Raw genomic sequence first — 22,304 nt, forward strand, 5'->3', positions numbered from 1 at the left:
TACAAATTAAAGTTTTTTATTAGTACCATCTAAACTTATCACTATTGGTATATTCTAAAATTCTCATTATTAACACTCATTAACAGTGCCTTCAGAACCTATATATTAGTATATTCATAGCTTGTCATTTTTAGAAAACATTAGATTTATCACTAATAGTACCTTCTAAACTTGTCATTATTTTTATATTATAGTTAACAGTTATAGTAACTTCTCAACTTGTTATTATTAGCATATTCTAAACTTGTCTTAGTTAGTATATTGTAAACTTTCATTATTACGTGTCATTGTTTGTACATATTTAAGTTATCATTAATAGGATCTTTTAAACCTATCATTATTGCTATATTTTAAACATGTGAGTATTACATTCTTCTAAACTTGTCATAATCTTTTATTCTAAACTGTATTTCATTAACAGTACCTTCTAAACTTCTCATTATTACGTGCCATTATTAGTTCATATTTAAGTTATTATTAATAGGATCTTTTCAGTTTATCATTATTGCTATATTGCTACATGTCAATATTAGATTATTCTAAAGTTGTCATTACCTTTTATTCTAAACTTTTTATTACTTGTGTATCAAACCTTTCAGTATTAGTACATTCTAAATTAAAATTATTTTCTAAACTTGTCATTATTAGTATGTGGAAAAGTTATCATTGATAGTATTTTCTAAACTTGTCATTATTAGTATATTGAAAAGTTATCATTGATAGTATTTTCTAAACTTGTCATTATTAGTATATTCTAAGCATCTCATCGTTGGTATATAATAAAGTTGTCATCCCTGTCTTTATTTGTATATTCTAAACTTACTATTAGTATACTCTAAATATGTCATTATTAATTCACTTTAAGGTCACTAGTACTAGCACACATTCAAGTTATCATTAAAAGTACATTCTAAAATTGTCATTATTAAATTATTCTAAACTTCTCATTATCAGTATATTCCAAACTTTTTATTTTGATAACACATTAAAGTTATTATTATTAGATTCCAAATTTGTATATATTGGTACACATTATTAGTGCATTATGAAATTGTAAATAATACTACCTTCTAAACTTCTCATTATCACTATATTTTAAACTTGTAACACATTAAAGTTATCATTAATAGTACCTTCTATACTTGTTGTTATTACCATATTCTCAAATATTTATTATTAGTATTTTACTATTAGTATATACTGAATTTATTATTTATCTTCTAAACTTAATAGTTAATATTAGTAGAACCTTCTAAACTTATCGTTATTAGTATATTTCACACGTCATTATTTCTAAACATTAAAGTTAACATTGACAGTATCTTCTGAACTTGATCTTAGCATATTCTAAATATCATTGTAAGTATATTCTAAACCTTTGACTAGTATATTTTAAAATTTTGTCATTATTAGGACTCATTAAATTTATAGTTAATAGCACCTTCTTAATTTATCATTGTTAGTACATTATAAACTTGTCATTATTAGTACACATTAAACTTATCTTTATGAGTATATTATAAACCTGTTATTATTGCTACATATTAAAGTTATTATTAGTAGTAACTTCTAAACTTTTCATTACTTGTATATTCTAGTATTAATAGTACACATTAAGAGTTTTTTCTAAACATTAGTATAATCTAAACTTATCGTTATTAGTACACATTAACGTTGTTATCAATATTACCCTCTTAACTTGACATCATTAGTATATTGTAAACTTGTTTGATCAAAAATACCTTTTAAAAAATTTATTAGTACATGTTAAAACTATCATTAAAGGAATTTTCCAAATGTTACCATTCTAAACTTGTCATTAATAGTGCACATTAAAGTTATCATTAATAATATCTTTAATCTGATCATTATTAGTATATTCTATAATTATCCTTATTAGTACACAATAAAGTTATCATTAATATCACTTTCTAACCATTAGAATATTCTAAACACATCTTAATTGGTATGTTCTAAATTTTTTACTTATAGTGTTCTTTAAACATATTCGAAACATGGCATTCTAAAGTTGCCATTATTCTAAACTTGTCATTATTATTATATTCACTTTCCAAAGTTGTCATTATTCGTATATTCTTTGTCATTATTAGTACACATTACAGTTATCATTGATATTACCTTCTAATATTTGTAATTATCAGTATCGTCTATAATTGCCATTATTAGTGCATATTAAAGTTATTAATAGTACCTTCTAAGCTTGTCCTTATTAGTATATTACATGTGATTATGAGTTATCATTAATAGTGCTTTCTAAACGTAATTATCTTTCATATGCTAAGCTTTTTACTGTTAGTACACTGTAAAGTTATCATTAATAGAAAATTCTAAAATTTCATTATTAGTATATTCTAAACTTGTCATTAATAGTACAATTACATTTATCATTAATAGTATCTTTATTCTGATCATTATTAGTATGTTCTATAATTATCATTATTAGTATTAATTATCATTAATAGTATCTTGTAAACTTGTCATTATTAGTTTGCTCGAAACTCGTCATTATAGATATATTTTTAACGTATCATCATTACTATACATTAAACTTTCTAAACTTGTCATTGTTAGTATATGATAAACTTACCCATAATAATATATTCTCAACTTTCATGATATTGTTATTATCAGTATCCTCTACGATTGCCATTATTAGTGCATATTAAAGTACCTTCTAAACTTGTCCTTATTAGTATATTCTAAACATGTGATTATGAGTACATATTAGAGTTATCATTAATAGTACTTTCTCAACATGTACCTACATATTCTAAGGTATACTTTAAGGTTACCATTAATAGAATATTCTAAAAATTCATTATTAGTGTATTCTAAGCTTGTCGTTAATAGTACACTTTAAAGTTCTCATTAATAGTATCTTTAATATGATCATTATTAGCATGTTCTATAATCATCATTATTAGTATTAGTTATTATTAAGAGTATCTTGTAAACTTGTCATTATTAGTATCTTCTATACTTGTCATTATAAGTATATTCTTAACGTATCATAATCACTATACATTAAACTTACCATTAATAGTACTTTCTAAACTTGTCATAATAGTATATTCTCAACTTTTATAGTTAGTACACATTAATGTTATCATTAATCGTAGCTTCTAAACTTGCATAACCTTGTATATGCTAAAGTTGTCATTTTTAGTACATATTTAAGTTATTATTAAAATAATCTTCTGATTTTGTCGTTATTGGTATACTTGCACTCGTTAAAATGATAATTAATACCATAATCTTAATTTGTCATTATTAGTACACATTAATTTTTTTATTAGAAGTACCTAAAAAGTGTCATTAATCGTATATTCTAAACTTTTCATTACTAGAATATATTAAAGTTATCGTTGATAATTCCTTTTCAACTTGTCATTATTAGTATAATTCAAACATTAAAGTTTCAATTAATTGTACCTTTTAAATATAACATTATGACACATTAAACTTGTCATTATTAGTATATTCTAAACTTTCTTTAATAGTACTCGTTATAGATATTGCTAAGAGAACCTTAATCTTGCCATTATCGATATACAATAAAGTTATTATTACTATTATATTCTAATCTTGACATTATTACAACACAATAAAATGATCAAAAGTACCGATTATTACCACATTCTAAATTTGCAAATAAATAGTACCTTTTAAACCTGTCACTATTCGATTATTCTATACTTTTCATTATTATTACACATTAAAGTTATCATTAATAGTACATTCTAATTATTGATTAGTGTAGAGGGTGCTATTAATGACTTTAATTTTCATTAGAAATAAATTTAGAACACACTTATAATTCCAGGTTTAGAAAACACTAATAAAAATAAGATTAGTAGGTTGTACTAATGATAGATTTAATGTGTACTAATAATGTCAGACTTGGAATATAGTGATTATGAAAAGATAAGAAAATACTATTACTGATAAGTTTACTAATAATGACGAGTTTTGAATATTCTAATAACGACATCTTTAGAATACACTAGTTTAAACTATAATAATAATGACAACTTTAACATATACTAATATTGCCAAGTTTAGAATATACTAATAATGTTATATTTAATATAAACTATTAATGGCAAGTTTTGAACATACTAATAATGACAAGTTTAGATTATTCCAATGTAGACATGTTTAGAATATACGTATAATGAGAAATTTGGAAAGTACTATAATGTGTACTAATAATGAAAAGTATAGAACATTCTAATGATGACAAGTTTAAAAGGTACTATTAATGATATCTTTGATGTTTAGAATATTCCGATAATGATGCTATTAATGATAACTAATAATGACGAGTTTAGAATATACTAATAATATCAAATTTAATAAGTTTCGAAGGTACTATTTATGACTTTTATTTTTACTAGTGATAAGTTTAGAACATAATCATAATGTCTAGTTTAGAATGTCTAGAATGTACTAGTTTAAACGATAACAATAATGATAAGGTTTAATGACAACTTTAACATATACAAATATTGCCGAGTTTAGACTATACTAATAATGATAAGTTTAGAACGTCCTATTAATGATGAAATTGATTTGAAGTATTAATGACAAGTTTAGAATATACCAATGAAGACATGTTTAGTATATACAGAAGTTTAGAAAGTACTATTAATGTATAAAACATTCTTATGATGACAAGTTTAAAAGGTACTAATAATGATATCTTTGATGTATACTTACAATGATATGTTTAAAATATTCTAATGATGAAAGGTTTAGAAGATACTACCAAAAATGATAAATTCAATGTGTACTAATAATGGCAAAATTGGAATATACTACTACTAATAATTAGGATATACTATTAATAAGTTTACTAATAATAACGAGTTTTGAATATACTAATAATATGTTCAGAATATACTAGTTTGAATTATCATAATAATGACAAGGTTAGAATAATGACAGCTTTAACATATACTAAAATTGCCAGACTTAGAATATACTAATGATAACGTCCTATTAATGATAAATTAAATATGAACTATTAATGACAGGTTTAGAACATAGTAATAATGACAAGTTGAAGACACATTTAGAACATACATTGAGAAGTCTAGAAAGTACTACCAATGATAACTTTAATGCGTACTAATAATGAAAAGTATGGAACACTCTAATGGCGATAGGTTTAAAAGGTACTATTAATGATATCTTATTTATCAGATTTAGAAGATACTATTTAGAATACTATTTAGAATAATTATTAGAATATACTAATAATGACAAGTTTAATGTGTCATAATGTTATATTTAAAAGGTACAATTAATTGAAACTTTAATGTGTACTAATAATGAAAAGTTTAGAGTTTTTGAATAATGACTAATAATAACAAGTTTAGAATACATTAATAATGATTACTAATTAATGTTTGAATTATACTAATAATGACAAGTTGAAAAGGAATTATCAATGACAACTTTAATATGTCCTAGTTGACATATACGATTAATGACACTTTTAGGTACTTCTAATGAAAAATTTAATGAGTACTAATAATGACAAATTAAGATTATGGTATTAACGAGTGCAAGTTTAGGATATACCAATAACGACAAAATCAGAAGATTCTTTTGATAATAACTGAAATATGTACTAAGAATGACAACTTTAGAATATACAAGGTTATACAAGTTTGGAATCTCCTATTAATGATAACATTAATGCGTACTAATTATAAAAGTTGAGAATATACTATTATGGGTAAGTTTATAACATACAAGTTTAGAAAGTACTATTAATGGTAAGTTTAATGTATAGTGATTATGATACGTTGAGAATATACTTATAATGACAAGTATAGAAGATACTAATAATGACAAGTTTACAAGATACTCTTAATAATAACTAATACTAATAATGATGATTATAGAACATGCTAATAATGATCATATTAAAGATACTATTAATGAGAACTTTAAAGTGTACTATTAATGACAAGTTTAGAATATACTAATAATGAAATTTTAGAATATTTTATTAATGATAACTTTAATATGCAAGTACATGTTGAGAAAGTACTATTAATGATAACTAATATGTGCTCATAATCACATGTTTAGAATATACTAATATCGATAAGTATAACTTTAATATACACTAATTATGTCATAATTATGTCATAATTATGAAAGTTGAAAATATACTATTATGGGTAAGTTATATACTAATAATGACAAGTTTAGAAAGTACTATTAATGGTAAGTTTAATGAATAGTAATAATGACACGTTAAGAATATACTTATAAGAATAAATTGAGAACATACTGATAATGAGAAGTTTACAATACAAATGATGATCAGATTAAAGATACTATTAATGATAACTTTAATGTGTACAATTAATGACAATTTCAGAATATACTAATAATGAAATTTTATAACATTCTACTAATGATAACTTTAAAGTGTACTAATAGCTTAGAATATGAGAGATAATTACATGTTTTTTCTAAACATGTAATTATCTAATATGTACTAATGTGTACTAATAATCACATAATTTGTACTAATAAGGGCAAGTTTAGAAGGTACTAATAATGATAACTTTAATATGAACTAATAACGGCAATTGTAGAGGATATTCTTAGTATACTCTAAACTTGTTACTAGTATTTTGTAAATTTTTCATTATTAGTACTCATTAAAGTAATTATTAGTACATATCAAAGCACCTGCTAAACGCTATACGTTTTCTTTCTAAATTTCCCATTTTATTATAAATTAAATTGTACTTTGTCATATTCCAAACTTTTCATTATCATTTCGCATAGATTTTATCTTTAATAGTGCTTTCCAAAATTGTCGGTATTAGTATATTCTAAACTTATCTCTATTAATAGACATTAAAGTTATCCTTAATAGTACCTTCTAAACTTGGCATTATTAGTATATTCCAAGCTTGTCTTTATTAGTATAAGTTAACGTTATCAATTATAGTACCTTCTAAACTTACCCTTATTAGTATATAGTGTTTTGTTTATATTAGTACACATTAAAGTTATCATTAATAGTACGTTCTAAAAGTTATTTTAATGTATTCTAAACTTGTCAATATTACCACATTACCACATATTAGCACCTTCTAAAATCGCCATTATATTACTTGTCATTATCAGTATATTCTAAATTTTTCTTCTAAAGTTTTCTTCGAAACATGCCATTTTTTTTTTAGACATTTTTACTGTACCTTTCAAATTTGTGATTAGCATATCATAATCTTGACAGTATTAGTACACATTGAAGTTATCATTAATAGTAGTTTCTTAACTTTTCATTAGTATGTTCTCAATTTGTCGTCATTTGCCATTTGCCATGTAAGTTTTCATTAATAGTACCTTCTAAACGTCTCATTTTTAGTATAATTTAAACTTCTCATTAATGGTGTTTTCTAGATTTGTCAATATTGGATTTTATTAAAGTTTACAGTAATAGAACTTTCTGAACTCGTCATTATTACTACATTTTAAACTTGTCATTATTAGTACACATTAAAGTTATCATTAATAGTACCTTATAAACTTGTCTTTGTAACTACACATTAAAGTTATCATTAATAGTATCTTTAAAGTATCATTAGTATCATTAGTATCATTAGTATCATTAAAGTATAATTAGTATCATTAGTATCATTAAAGTTATCATTAATAGTATTTTTTCTAAATTCGTCATTTTAGTACACATTCAATTCATTATCAATAGTACCCTCTACACTTGTCAAAATTTGTATATTATAAACTTGTTATTATTAACACATATCTATGTTATCATTAAAAGCTTCTCTTTATTAGTACAATACTTTCTAAAGTTGTCATTGTTCGTATATTCGAAAAATATCAGTATTAGTAAATACTAACATATCTTCTTTATTATTCTAAACTTGTCATTATAGTACACATTAAAGCTATCATTATTAGGACCATGATTAGTATATTCTAAACTTGGCAATATTAATATATTCCAAAGTTTATAATTATTTAAAACTTGTCATTATTAGTATATTCTAAAATTTTGAGTATTAGTACATGTTAAAGATACCATTATTATTATGACATTGTTAGCTTTTTTTCAAAACTAATCATTATTAGTACGTATTATAGTTATCATTAATAGGAACTTCTAATTATGTAATTATTAGTATTTACTAAACTTTACATTATCAATATAATAAAAACGTGTCATTATTGCTACACATTAACATTATTATTAATCTATCCTTTTAAACTTTATTACAATATTGTAAACATGTGATTATGTGTACATAATACAGTACATGTATTATGATAACATATAAATAATAACATATAATAACGTGAATATGTGTACATATTCAAATTATCATTAATAGTGCCTTTAAACTTGTCATTATTAGTATATACCAAACATTAATTATCAGAAGACATTAAGTTTTTATTTATAATACATTCTAAGTTTGTCATTATTAGTACGTTCTAAACTTGTCATTATTAGTACAAATTATAGTTATCCTATAGAACCTTCTAAAGTTGTAATTTTTAGTCATTTCTATACTTTTCATGATCAACTTATTCTAAACCTTTCCACATTAAAGTTATCAAGAATCTTTTAAGATTATCATTAGTATACTCTAATTATGTCATTATTCTAAAATTGTGATTCTTAGTATAGTCAAAGCTCGTTATTATTGGTATAATACCTTCTAGATTTGTTAGTATTAGTGTATTCTAAACTTGTCATTACATGTATATTCTAAACCTGACGTTATTGGTATATTCAACACTTGTCATTGTTAGTAAACAATGTCAATTTTATATTCTAAACCCTCATTATTAGTACACATTAATTATCACTAACAATACTTTCTCAAGTTGTCATTGTTCGTAAATTCGAAACATCACTATTAGTAAATACTAAACATATCTTTTTTTGGTATTCTAAACTTTATTAGTATACATTGAAGTTATCATTACTAGGACCTTGTAACCTTACCATTATTAGTATATCCTACACTTTGTAATAATATATTCCGAGTTTATCATTATCCTAAACTTGTCATTATTACAAGTTTAGAATATACTAAGAATAACATATTCAGTCGGAACTTTAATATCAATATCAATAATGAATATTGTCGATAGTACTATTAATGATATATGAAACAATAATCAATAATCAAAATTTTAGAAAATTATATTTATAATAACTTTAATGTTTTAATAATGACAATTTTAGAAGGTTCTATTAAATATCTTTGATATGCACTAATATTGAATAATTTGATCTGTATTAATGATGAAAATTTTAGAATATACTAACAATGACAACCATAGAATATCAGCATCATGTATATTAATAGGGACAAATTTATGCTATTCTAATTATGACAAGTTTAGAAGGTATTATTAATGATAACATTAATGTGTACTAGTAATAACAAGTTTAGAATATACTAATGACAAGTTTAGAAGGTACTATTGCATGATAACTTTAATGTGCACTAACAATGACAAATTTAGAAATAGCAATTTTGTAATATACAAATAATGTCAAGTTTAAAAGGTATACAAATAATGTCAAGTTTAAAAGGTATACAAGTTTACAATATACTTATAATGATAAGTTAATGATAACTTGTATGTGTACTAATAATGGAAAGACTAGAATATACCAATGTGTACTAATAATGAAAAATTAAAATATACTAATAATGGCAAGTTTGTAATATACTAATAATAACTAGTTTAAAAATATACTAATAATGCATTTAACTTTGACAAGTTTAGAAGGTATTATTAATAATAACTTTAATACTCATAATCAGAAGTTTACAATATACTAATAAAAAGAGGTTTAGAAGGAACATGTATGAGTACTAATAATGGAAAGATATGCCAATAATTACAAGTTTAAAGGGTACTGTTCTCTATGTTACTATAATTATTAACTATATGTAATAATAATGACAAGTTTAGAATAATTTAGAATATACTAATAATAATAAGTTTAGAAGGTACTAATAATGATAACGTTGATATGAACTAATAAAAAATATAGAAGATACTAATACTGACAAGTTTAGAATATAACAATAAAAACAAGATTAGAAGGTATTTTTAAAGATAACATTAATGTGTAGTAATCATGAGAATTTTAGAATATACTAATAATGAAGAGTGTGAAAATACAATTAATATATTTATTGTGTACTAACAATGACAAATATAGAATATGTTTAACGACAGGTTGAATAGAAACTATTAATGATAACTTTAATGTGTACTAATAAAACAAGTTTAGAATATATATTCTAAGCTTGTTTTTATTAGTACACATTAAAGTTTAGTAGTGATAACTTTAATGTGTAAAAATATTGAAAAGTTTAGAATATACTAATAATTACAAGTTAAAAGGATGCTGTTCATGATTAGTGTATAAGGTACTATTGATAACTTCATTTTTCACTAATGATAAGTTTAGAACACACTAATAATGCCAGGTTTAGAAAATACTAATAAAAACAGGATTAGTAGGTACTATTAATGATAGATTTAATGTGTACTGATAATGTCAAACTTGGAATATAGTAATAATGAGAAGATTAGAAGATACTATTAGTGATAAGTTTACTGATAATGACGAGTTTTGAATATACTAATAACGACATCTTTAGAATATACTAGTTTAAAATATAATAATAAAGACAAGGTTTAATGACAACTTTAACATATACTAATATTGCCAAGTTTAGAATATACTAATAATGAGCTATACTAATAATACTAATAATGAGCTATTAATGACAAGTTTAGAACATACTTATAATGACAAGTTTAGAATATTCCAATGTAGATATGTTTAGAATATACGTATGATGAGAAATTTGGAAAGTACAATTAATGATAACTTTAATGTGTACTAATAATGAAAAGTATAGAACATTCTAATGATGACAAGTTTAATTAATGATATCTTTAATGGGTACTAATAATGAAAAGTTTAGAATATTCCGATAATTAGGAAAGTACAATTAATGATAACTTTAATGTCAACTAATAATTACGAGTTTTGAATATACTATTAATGACATGTTTAAGTTATGATAGTTTAAGTTATGATAATGACTAAGTTAGAATAATGACAACTTTAGCATATTGCCAGGCTTAGAATATACTAATGATAACGTCCCATTAATGATAAATTTCATATGATACATTATGACAAGTTTAGAACATACTAATAATGACAAGTTTAGATACATCAATGAAGACATATCTAGTAATGACAGGTTTAGAAGATACTATTAATGATAACTAATATTGACGAGTATAGAATGATTAGAATATACTAATTATGGCATGTTTAGAATGATTAGAATATACTAATTATGGCATGTTTAGAATGATTAGAATATACTAATTATGGCATGTTTAGAATACTAATGATGACAAGTTTAGAAGGTAATATTTAGAAGTTTAGAAGTTTAGAAGTTTAGAAGTTTAGAAGTTTAGAAGTTTAGAAGTTTAGAAGTTTAGAAGTTTAGAAGGTAATATTTAGAATATACTAATAGTGAGATGTGTGTGATTAATGATAAATTTTATTTGCACAAATAATGACAAGTTTAGAAGGTACTATTGCATGATAACTTTAATGTGCACTAACAATGACAAATTTAGAAATAGCAATTTCGTAATATACAAATAATGTCAAGTTTAAAAGGTATACAAATAATGTCAAGTTTAAAAGGTAATAATCGATACTTTTAATATCTTTATTGTGTTGTCAAGATTAGAATATAATAGTAATAATAATTTTAATGTATATTGATATTGACAATATTACAAGATTCTCTTAGCAACATCTTTAACATGTACGATCAAAGAAAGTTTAGATAATGACATTATGACAAGTTTAATGTGTCATAATGTCATATTCAAAAGGTACAATTAATTGAAACTTTAATGTGTACTAATAATGAAAAGTTTAGAGTTTTTGAATAATAAATACCAATAGTTTTTGAATAATAAATACCAATAACGACAAGTTCAGAAGATTATTTTAATAATAACTTAAATATGTAGTAAGAGTGACAAATTTAGAATATACAAGTTTATACAAGTTTGGAAGCTACTTAATTATGAAAGTTTTATGGGTAAGTTTGTAATATACTAATAATGACAAGTTTAGAAAGAACTGTTAAGGGTAAGTTTAATCTATATAGAAAATACTAATAATAAGTTTATAAGATACTGTTAATGATAACTAATACTAATAATGATAATTATAGAACATACTAATAATGATCAGATTAAAGATACTATTAATGATAACTTTTATTGTACTATTAATGATAACTTTAATTGTACTATTAATGACAAGTTTAGAAGATACTAATAATGAAATTGAAAGAATATTCTATTAATGATTTCTTTAAAGTGTACCAATAGTAACAAGCTTAGAATATGAAAGATAATTATGTGTTTAGAAAGTACTATTAATGATAACTAATATGTACTCATAATCACATGTTTAGAATATACTAATAAGGACAAGTTTAGAAGGTACTATTAATGATAACTTTAATATGCACTAATAATGGCAATTGTAGAGGATACTGATAATAACAAATATTATGAAAGTTGAGAATATACTATTATGGGTAAGTTTATAATATACTAACAATGACAAGTTTAGAAAGTTTAATGTATAGTAATGATACGTTAAGAATATACTTATAATGACGAGTTTAGAGCATACTAATAATGACAAGTTTACAAGATACTGTTAATGATAACTAATACAAATAATGATAGTTATAGAACATACTAATAATGATCAGAATAAAGATACTATTAATGATAACTTTAATTGCACTATTAATGACAAGTTTAGAATATACTAATAATGAAAATTTAGAATATTCTATTAATGATAACTTTAAATTGTACTAATAGTGACAAGCTTAGAACATGAAAGATCATTACGTTTAGAAAGCTCTATTAATGATAACTCATAATCACATGTTTAGAATATACTAATAGGACAAGCATATTAATGATAACTTTAATATGCACTAATAATTGCAATTATAGACGATCCTGATAATTACAAATATTAGAAGGTAATATCAATGATAACTGTAATGTGACAAAGTTAGAATATACGAATAATGACAAATTTGGAAGGTACTACCAATCTTGTGTATTAGTACTAAGAAGTTTAGAATATATAAATAATGACAAGTTTAGAATAATGGCAACTTTAGAATACTTTAGAATATTGCCATGTTTAGAATATATTTAATGAACACTGTAAATAAATAGTTTAGAACATGCCAATTAATATGTGTTTAGAATATTCTAATGGTTAGAAAGTGATATTAATGATAACTTGAATGTGTACTATTAAGGATAATTATAGAATATACTAATAATGATCAGATTAAAGATACTATCAATGATAACTTTAATGTGTTTAGAACGGTAATTTTAATGTGTTCTAATGTGTTCAAATAAAACATTTGGAAAATTCCTTTAATGATAGTTTTAACATGTACTAATAAAAGAGTTTAAAATGTATTTTTGATAAGACAAGTTTACAATATACTAATGATGTCAAGTTAAGAAGGTAATATTGATAATAACGTGTACTAATAACGACAAGTTTAGAATATACTAATGTTTAGAAAAAACTCTTAATGTACAAGTAATGAGAAGTTTAGAAGATACTACTGATAATAACTTTAATATGTAGCAATGATAACAGGTTTATAATATACTAATAAAGAAAAATTTAGAATAAACTTATACTATTATTAGTACTTGTGTACTAATAATGACAAGTTTATAATGTACTAACAATGACAAGTTAAGAAGGTGCTATTAACTATAAATTTGACAAGTTCAGAAGATACCGTTAAAGGTAAATTTAATGTTTAGAAATAATGACAAGTGTGAAATATACTAATAACGATAAGTTTAGAAGGTTCTACTAGTATTAATTTCTATGTGTACTAATAATGAAAAAATTAGAATATACCAATAATTTTAAGTTTAAAAGGTACTGTTCAAGATAACTTTAATTTGTACTAATAATAAGCAAGTTTACAATATACTAATAAAGACAAGTTTAGAAGATAAATGATAAATTCAGTATATACTAATAGTAAATTACTAATAATAAAAAGTTTAGAATATGGTAATAACAACAAGTATAAAAGGTACTATTAATGATAACCTTAATGTGTGACAACTTTAGAATATAGTAATAATGAGAAGTTTAGAAGGTAGTATTATTGACAATTTCATAATGCAATAATAATGAAAAGTTTGGAAGATATTATTAACGATAACGTTAATGTGTACTAATAAATACAAATTTGGAATCTAATAATAATAACTTTAATGTGCTATAAAAATAAAAAAAAATCAGCATATACTGATAATGAGAAGTTTAGAATAATTTAATAATGACAGTTTTAGAATGTACTTTTAATGATAACTCGAATGTGTACTAGTAATAGTAACCTTAAAGTGAATTAATAATGACATATTTAGAGTATACTGATAATAAGTTTAGAATATACAAATAAAGACAGGGTAAGTAATATTGATGACAACTTTAATATCTACCAATAATGAGAAGCTTAAGATATACTAAAAATGACAGTTTTAGAAGGAACTATTAATGATAAGTTTTGAATATACTAATAATGACAAGTTAAGAAAACACTATCAATGATAACTTTTCAATATACTAATAATGACAAGTTTAGAAAATACTATCAATGATAACTTTTCAATATACTAATAATGACAAGTTTAGAAAATACTATTAATTTAGAATGTACTAATACTGAAAGGTATACACAAGTAATAAAAAGATTAGAATAAAAGGTAATGACAAGTTTAGAAGAATCTAATATTGACATGTTTAAGATATATCAATAATCATAAATTGAAAAGATCCTATTAATGATAACTTAAATATCAACTAATAACGGCACGTAATAATGAAAAGTTTAGAAGGTACTTTTAATGAAATACAAGTAATAAAAGGTTTGAATAAAAGATAATGACAAGTTTAGAAGAATGTAATACTCACATGCTTAAAATACAGCAATAATGATAAGTTTAAAAGATCCTATTAATGATAACTTAAATATGTACAAATAATGACACGTAATAATGAGAAGTTTAGAAAGTACTGTTAATGAAAAATTATATGTGTACTAATAATGAAAGTTTACAATATACTAATTAAGACAAGTTTAGAATATACTAATGATAACAAGTTGAGAAATTACTATAACTGTTAACTATAATATAATAATAATGACAGTTTAGAAGGAACTATTAATGACAAGCTTAGAATATACTAATATATAGGTTCTGAAGGCACTGTTAATGAGTGCTAATAATGAGAATTTTATAATATACCAATAGTGATAAGTTTAGAAGGCACTAATAAAAAAATAATTTGTGCTATTAATGAAAAGCAACTTTTTAATAATGAAGTATTCCTGTCTACTAATTATGATAAGTTTAGATTATACAAATAGTAACAGGTTCAGAAGGAACTATTACTGATAGCTATAAGGTATTCTAAAAATGACAAGTTATAATATTCTAATAATGGCATGTTTAGAATATACTAACATTGAGAAGTTTAGAAGGTACTATTACTGAAAACTTTAATGTGTAATAATAATGAAAAGTTTAGAATATACTAACAATGGCAAGTACTACTAATATTAAAAATGAGAAGTTTAGAATACAGTATTGATGATAACTTTAGTGTCTACATGTTTAGAATATACTAATAATGACAAGCTTACAATGTAACATTAAGGAAAGTTTTAATGTGTCATAATAATGACACGTCTCAACATCAATCAAAACTTTAACTAAAATAAACAACTTTAAAAAAATAATAATAATAAAACTTGGCCCATTGCTCCCAACCCATGTAAATATTTATTACGTATTATAAGATTGTAGATTGTAGATTGTAGATTGACAAAACGAGTGTTTCCTTTCTACCTTATTATATTATTTTATTATATTATATCATTATATATTATTATCATTACTATTTAATTAGCTAGTTAGGGAATTATTGACTGAGAGCTTAGATAGGATGACCATCAACGGGAAACACAACCACCACACTTCCTTCACTTTCTAAAATTTATCTTCACCTATCACCCCCACCCCACCCCCTCTTGCCCCCACACCTTCTCACTTCACTATCTCCATTATTTGTATATCACGGCAGGGAGAAAGAGAAAAGACACCACCCAGCACGGACGTGCTTACGCTTCTTCTGTCTCACCGTGCACTTCATCGTCAAGAATTCTACAAACCGTTACCCGAGTTAAGGCACTTCCTACGCCTCTCGCTCTGACGGTGTATACCCTCGCAACCCCCTTTCGACTGAACATAGCCCTTGCGGTCTAAAAACTTGTTCAGTCGACTGGTGGGAGAGGGAAACTCCCTCCCGGTCTCCCGCTTCTTAAGCGGACCCGGCATAGGTCTCGATTTACCGGCAGCCAAGCCATTTCGTACTCTGCATATAGACATACGGGCACCAGCCGACGCTGTCGCTTTCCCCTAACCAACGCCAACCATGCATATACGAGAGTATAGACCGTACCCCTACGACACCCCCCCATACCCCATTTTTTTCTCCCTTTTCTTTTACACTGACTTACACAAACAAATACACACTCACACACTTACTAGCCCAATGCGCTTCGGCGCAATGGTCCGAATCACCATAAGAGAAAACCGGCCCACGGCCATCCAAATCTAAAAGAGCCACCATCTGGAAACTTTTGTCCAAACTGGAAATTCCCATCCAAAAACTGCACACAAATGGCCACCAACACACCGCCATTGCCGAAGACAAGACCATCGAGGAAATCGCCAAGAAAACCACCAAGAACGCCTTTGCCAAGGAAGGACTCGATATCATTGACCCCCCGAAGTTGAACGCCAAGCAAACACTTATTATCAAGCAACTCTATGAACAATTTAGAATGAAGAACTAGAAGACATAAAAACTGAAATGGAAAGACTCAACCCATACATGAAGACATCCAACGTAATAAAACTCCCCAATACCAAAACCATAATTAAAGTCAAGATGGAAACATCCACAATGGTAAAACGAAGTATGGAAAACGGAATCTTAATCTTTAGCCAATCCTTCCCCCCACATACACTCTGCCAAGAAACTTACATACACCTGCCACAATGTACACGCTGCTACTTGTATGAACACACTCAGACAGTGCACACAACCAGACACCTACACAATCTGTTCCGGATGCTGCTCAAGAGAACACAGAATCAATAATGCCATAAAAAAGTGTATCTCATGTGGACAAAACCACCCCACCTACGCAGCAAGATGCCCAATCAGAAAAAAAAACTAATCAAGAAAAAGACCCAAGAAAACAGAGAACAGAACACAGCCACAAACTCGAACACCACATACGCCAACGTAACCACAAGAACTCCTGCTCAGTCAACCCACACACCGACACCCAACCCAACAAATCTAAAACACCTGACAATCATAAACACGCCCATCATACAAGCTAACATCTCCGAAGCTGCATTACCAGGAACATTCCAGACCACATTAGACGAAATTTACAAGATAAACGGACTCCCTACAGTGATAATTCCACCTTCAGTCATCAACCCCACAGCCATACTGAAATTGATAAATACCCCAACACCCCCCAACCACAACCAGAAGCCATGGAAACAGAAGAACATAGAAACAAAAGGCCACACAACACTGAACAAGCAACAGAAACCGAACAAACCACGAAGACAAAGAAGACAGACCACAACACAATAACAATACAACTACAATATACTAAACTTGTCCTTATTAGTATATTCTAAACATGTGATTATGAGTACATATTAGAGTTATCATTGATAGTACTTTCTAAAAACATAACTATCTTTCATATTCTAAGCTTGTCACTATTGGTACACTTTAAAGTTATCATTAATAGACTATTCCTTAAATTTCATTATTAGTATATTCTAAACTTGTCATTAATAGTACAATTAAAGTTATCATTAATAGTATCTTTAATCTGATCATTATTAGTATGTTCTATAATTATCACTATTAGTATTAGTTATCATCAACAGTATCTTGTAAACTTATTATTAGTATGTTCCATATACATTAAACTTACCATTAACAGTACTTTCTAAACTTGTCATTATCAGTATATTGCAAACTTACCCATAATAGTATATTCTCAACTTTCATAATTAGTACACATTATAAGTAGCTTCCAAACTTGTATAAACTTGTATATTGTATAGTTGTCACTCTTACTACATATTTAAGTTATTATTAAAAGAATATTCTGATCTTGTCGTTATTGGTATATTATATACCAATTATTGGTATATTGGTATTTGGTTATTGGTTATTGGTTATATTGGTTATTGGTTATTGGTTATTGGTATATTATATAACTTGTCATTATTAATGACAAGTTAATCTTAACTTGTCGTTAATACCATAATCTTAACTTGTCATTATTAGTACACATTAAAGTTTGTATTAGTTGTACCTAAAAAGTGTCATTAATCGTATCATTAATAGAACATATTAAAGTTATCATTGATAATTCTTTTTCAACTTGTCATTATCAGTATAATTCAAACATTAATTAGTAATCATTATTAGTGTATTTTATTGTTAGTCACTATTCAAAAACTCTAAACTTTTCATTATTAGTGCACATTAAAGTTTCAATTAATTGTACCTTTTGAATATGACAGTATGACACATTAAACTTGTCATAATGTCATTATTCTAAACTTTCTTTAATCGTACATGTTAAAGATATTGCTAAGAGAATCTTTTAATCTTGTCAATATCAATATACATTCAAATTATTATTACTATTATATTCCAATCTTGACAACACAATAAAGTTATTAAAAGTACCGATTATTACCACATTCTAAATTTGTCATTATTTGTGCAAATACTATTAGTACATTCTAAATTTTTTATTATTAGTAAACTTTGAGGTTATCATAAATATTACCTTCTAAACTCGTCATCATTAGTATATTCTAAAGATGTCATTATTAGTATATTCTAATAATTCTTAGTATATTCTAAACTCGTCAATATTAGTAATCTTCTAAACACATCAACGATATCATTAATAATACCTTTTAAACCTGTCACTATTAGTGTTCTATACTTTCTATTATTAGTACACATTAAAGTTATCATTAATGGTACTTTCTAGACTTCTCATTATACGTATATTATAAACATGTCAATATTGGTATATTCTAAATATGTCTTCATTGATGTATCTAAACTTGTTATTATTAGTATGTTCAAAACGTGTCATAATATATCATATGAAATTTATCATTATTAGGACGTTATCATTATTATATTCTAAGCCTGGCAATATGCTACAAAAATAACTAATAATGACGAGTTTAGAATATATTAATTATTACAAGTTTAAAGGGTACTATTACTAGTTTAGAAGGTACTATTACTTTTAATTATTTTAAGTTTAGAACATACAAATAATGTCAAGTTTAGAATGTACTAATAAAAACAAGATTAGAAGGTACTTTTAATGATAGTAGTAGTATATTCCAAATTTGGAATATACTACTAATAATAATTAGGATATACTATTAATGATAAGTTTACTAATAATAACGAGTTTTGAATATACTAATAATATGTTCAGAATATACTAGTTTGAATTATAATAATAATGACAAGGTTAGAATAATGACAACTTTAACATATACTAAAATTGCCAGACTTAGAATATACTAATGATAACGTCCTATTAATGATAAATTTAATATGAACTATTAATGACAAGTTTAGAACATACTAATAATGAGAAGTTGAAGACACATTTAGAATATACCAATATTGACATGTTTAGAATATACGTATAATGAGAAGTCTAGAAAGTACTATTAACTAATAATGAAAAGTATAGAACACTCTAATGGTGACAGGTTTAAAGGGTACTATTAATGATATCTTATAATGACAAGTTTAGAACACTATAATAATGACATATTTAGAAGATAGTATTTAGAATACTATTTAGAATAATTATTAGAATATACTAATAATGACATGTTTAGAATGATGACAAGTTTAGAAGGTAATTTTTATGATAACTTCAATGTTTACTAATAATAAATTAAAGTTATCATTAGTAGAATGTTATATAATTTCATTATTAGTATTTTCTGAAATTGTCATTAATAGTACACATTAAAGTTATCATTAATAGTATCTTCAATCTGATCATTATTTGTATTGTAAACTTCTCATTATTAGTATGTTCTCAACTTAATCTTATAAGTATATTCTTAACGTGTCATTATTACTATTCATTAAACTTACAATTAATAGTACTTTCTAAACTTGTTATTAGTATATTATAAACTTACCCATTATTTTCAACTTTCACAATATTTGTCAATATTTGCATGTTCTAAACCCTCATTATTAAATCATCATTAACAATACTTTCTAATGTTGGCATTGTTCGAAACATATCAGTATTACTATATACTAAACATATCTTCTTGGGTATTCCAAAATTTTCATTATTCGTACACATTAGTTATCATTATTAGGACCTTGTATACATATCATTATTAGTATATTCTAAACTTGGCAATACTAATATATTCCAAAGTTTATCATTATTCTAAACTTGTCATTATTGGTATATTCTAGACTTGTGAGTATCAATACATATTAAAGTTACCATTAGTAGTTTCTTCTAAACATGATATTGTTAGGCTATTCAAAACTAATCATTATTAGTACGTATTATATTTATCATTAATAACAACTTCTGATTTTGCTATTACTAATATATTCCAAAGTTTATCATCATTCTAAACTTGAGTATTAATACATGTTAAAGTTACCATTAGTAGTGTCTTCTAAACATGATATTGTTAGGTTATTCAAAACTAATCATTGGTAGTACGTATTATATTTATCATTAATAGCAACTTCTGATTTTGCTATTGCTATTTTCTAAACTTTGCACTATTAATATGATTCAAACGTGTCATTATTACTACACATTAACATTTTCATTTATAACCTCCAAAACTTGTCATTATTACAAAATTGTAAACTTGTGATTATTGGTACATATTAAAGTTATCATTAACAGTGCCTTTAAACTTTTCAATATTAGTATTTTTCTAACATTAATTATAGAAGACACCAAAATTTTCATTTATAGTACATTCTAAATTTGTCATTAGTGTGTTCTGGTCATTATTAGTACAAATTAAAGTTATGAGCTATATTACCTTCTAAAGTTGTCATTATTAGTAATTTCTAAACAATCAATATGTTCGAAACTTGTATTTATTAATACACATTAAAGTTATCATTAATAGTACCTTGTAAACTTATATGCTAAATTTGTCATTATTAGTACAAAATAAAGTTATCATTACTAGAACATTCTAAACTTATCATTGTTAGTATATTCCACACTTGTCATTATTTCTACACATCAAAATTATCTTGAGGAGTATCTTCTAAACCTGTCAATCTTAGTAGATTCTAAAATTTTAATTGTATATACATTCTAAACCTGTGGTTATTAGCAGATTTCTCAAGTTTATCATTTCTCAAGTTTATCTTTATTCAATCAGAACACCTTCCAAACTTGTTGTATTCTAAACTTTTCTTTATTTGTATAATATAAACTTGTCGTTATTGATACATATTAAAAATATTATTAGTAGTATCTCCTAAACTTGTATTATTAGTATACGTTAACAGTACCTTCTAAACATCATTATTAGTATATTCTAAACTTGTCATTATCAGTACACATTAACGTTATTATCAATATTACCTTCTTAACTTGACATCATTAGTATAGTATAAACTTGCCATATTACACATTAAATTAATCATTAATAGTATATTCTAAAAATGTCATTATCAGTATATTCTTAACTTGTCATTATTAATACACATTAAAGTTATCATTAGAAATACCTTCTAAACTTTTCATTATTAGTACTATTAGGACATCGTATACTTATCATTGTTGGTGTATTCTAAACTTGGCAAAACTAATATATTCCAAAGTTTATCATTTTTCTAAACTTGTCATTATTGCTATATTCTAAGCTTGTGAGCATTAGTACATGTTAAAGTAGTAGTGTCTTCTAAACATGAC

The sequence above is a fragment of the Oratosquilla oratoria genome, chromosome 27, assembly GCF_046742065.1.
Source record: "Oratosquilla oratoria isolate Oo_2021 chromosome 27, ASM4674206v1, whole genome shotgun sequence".
NCBI lineage: Eukaryota > Metazoa > Arthropoda > Malacostraca > Stomatopoda > Squillidae > Oratosquilla > Oratosquilla oratoria.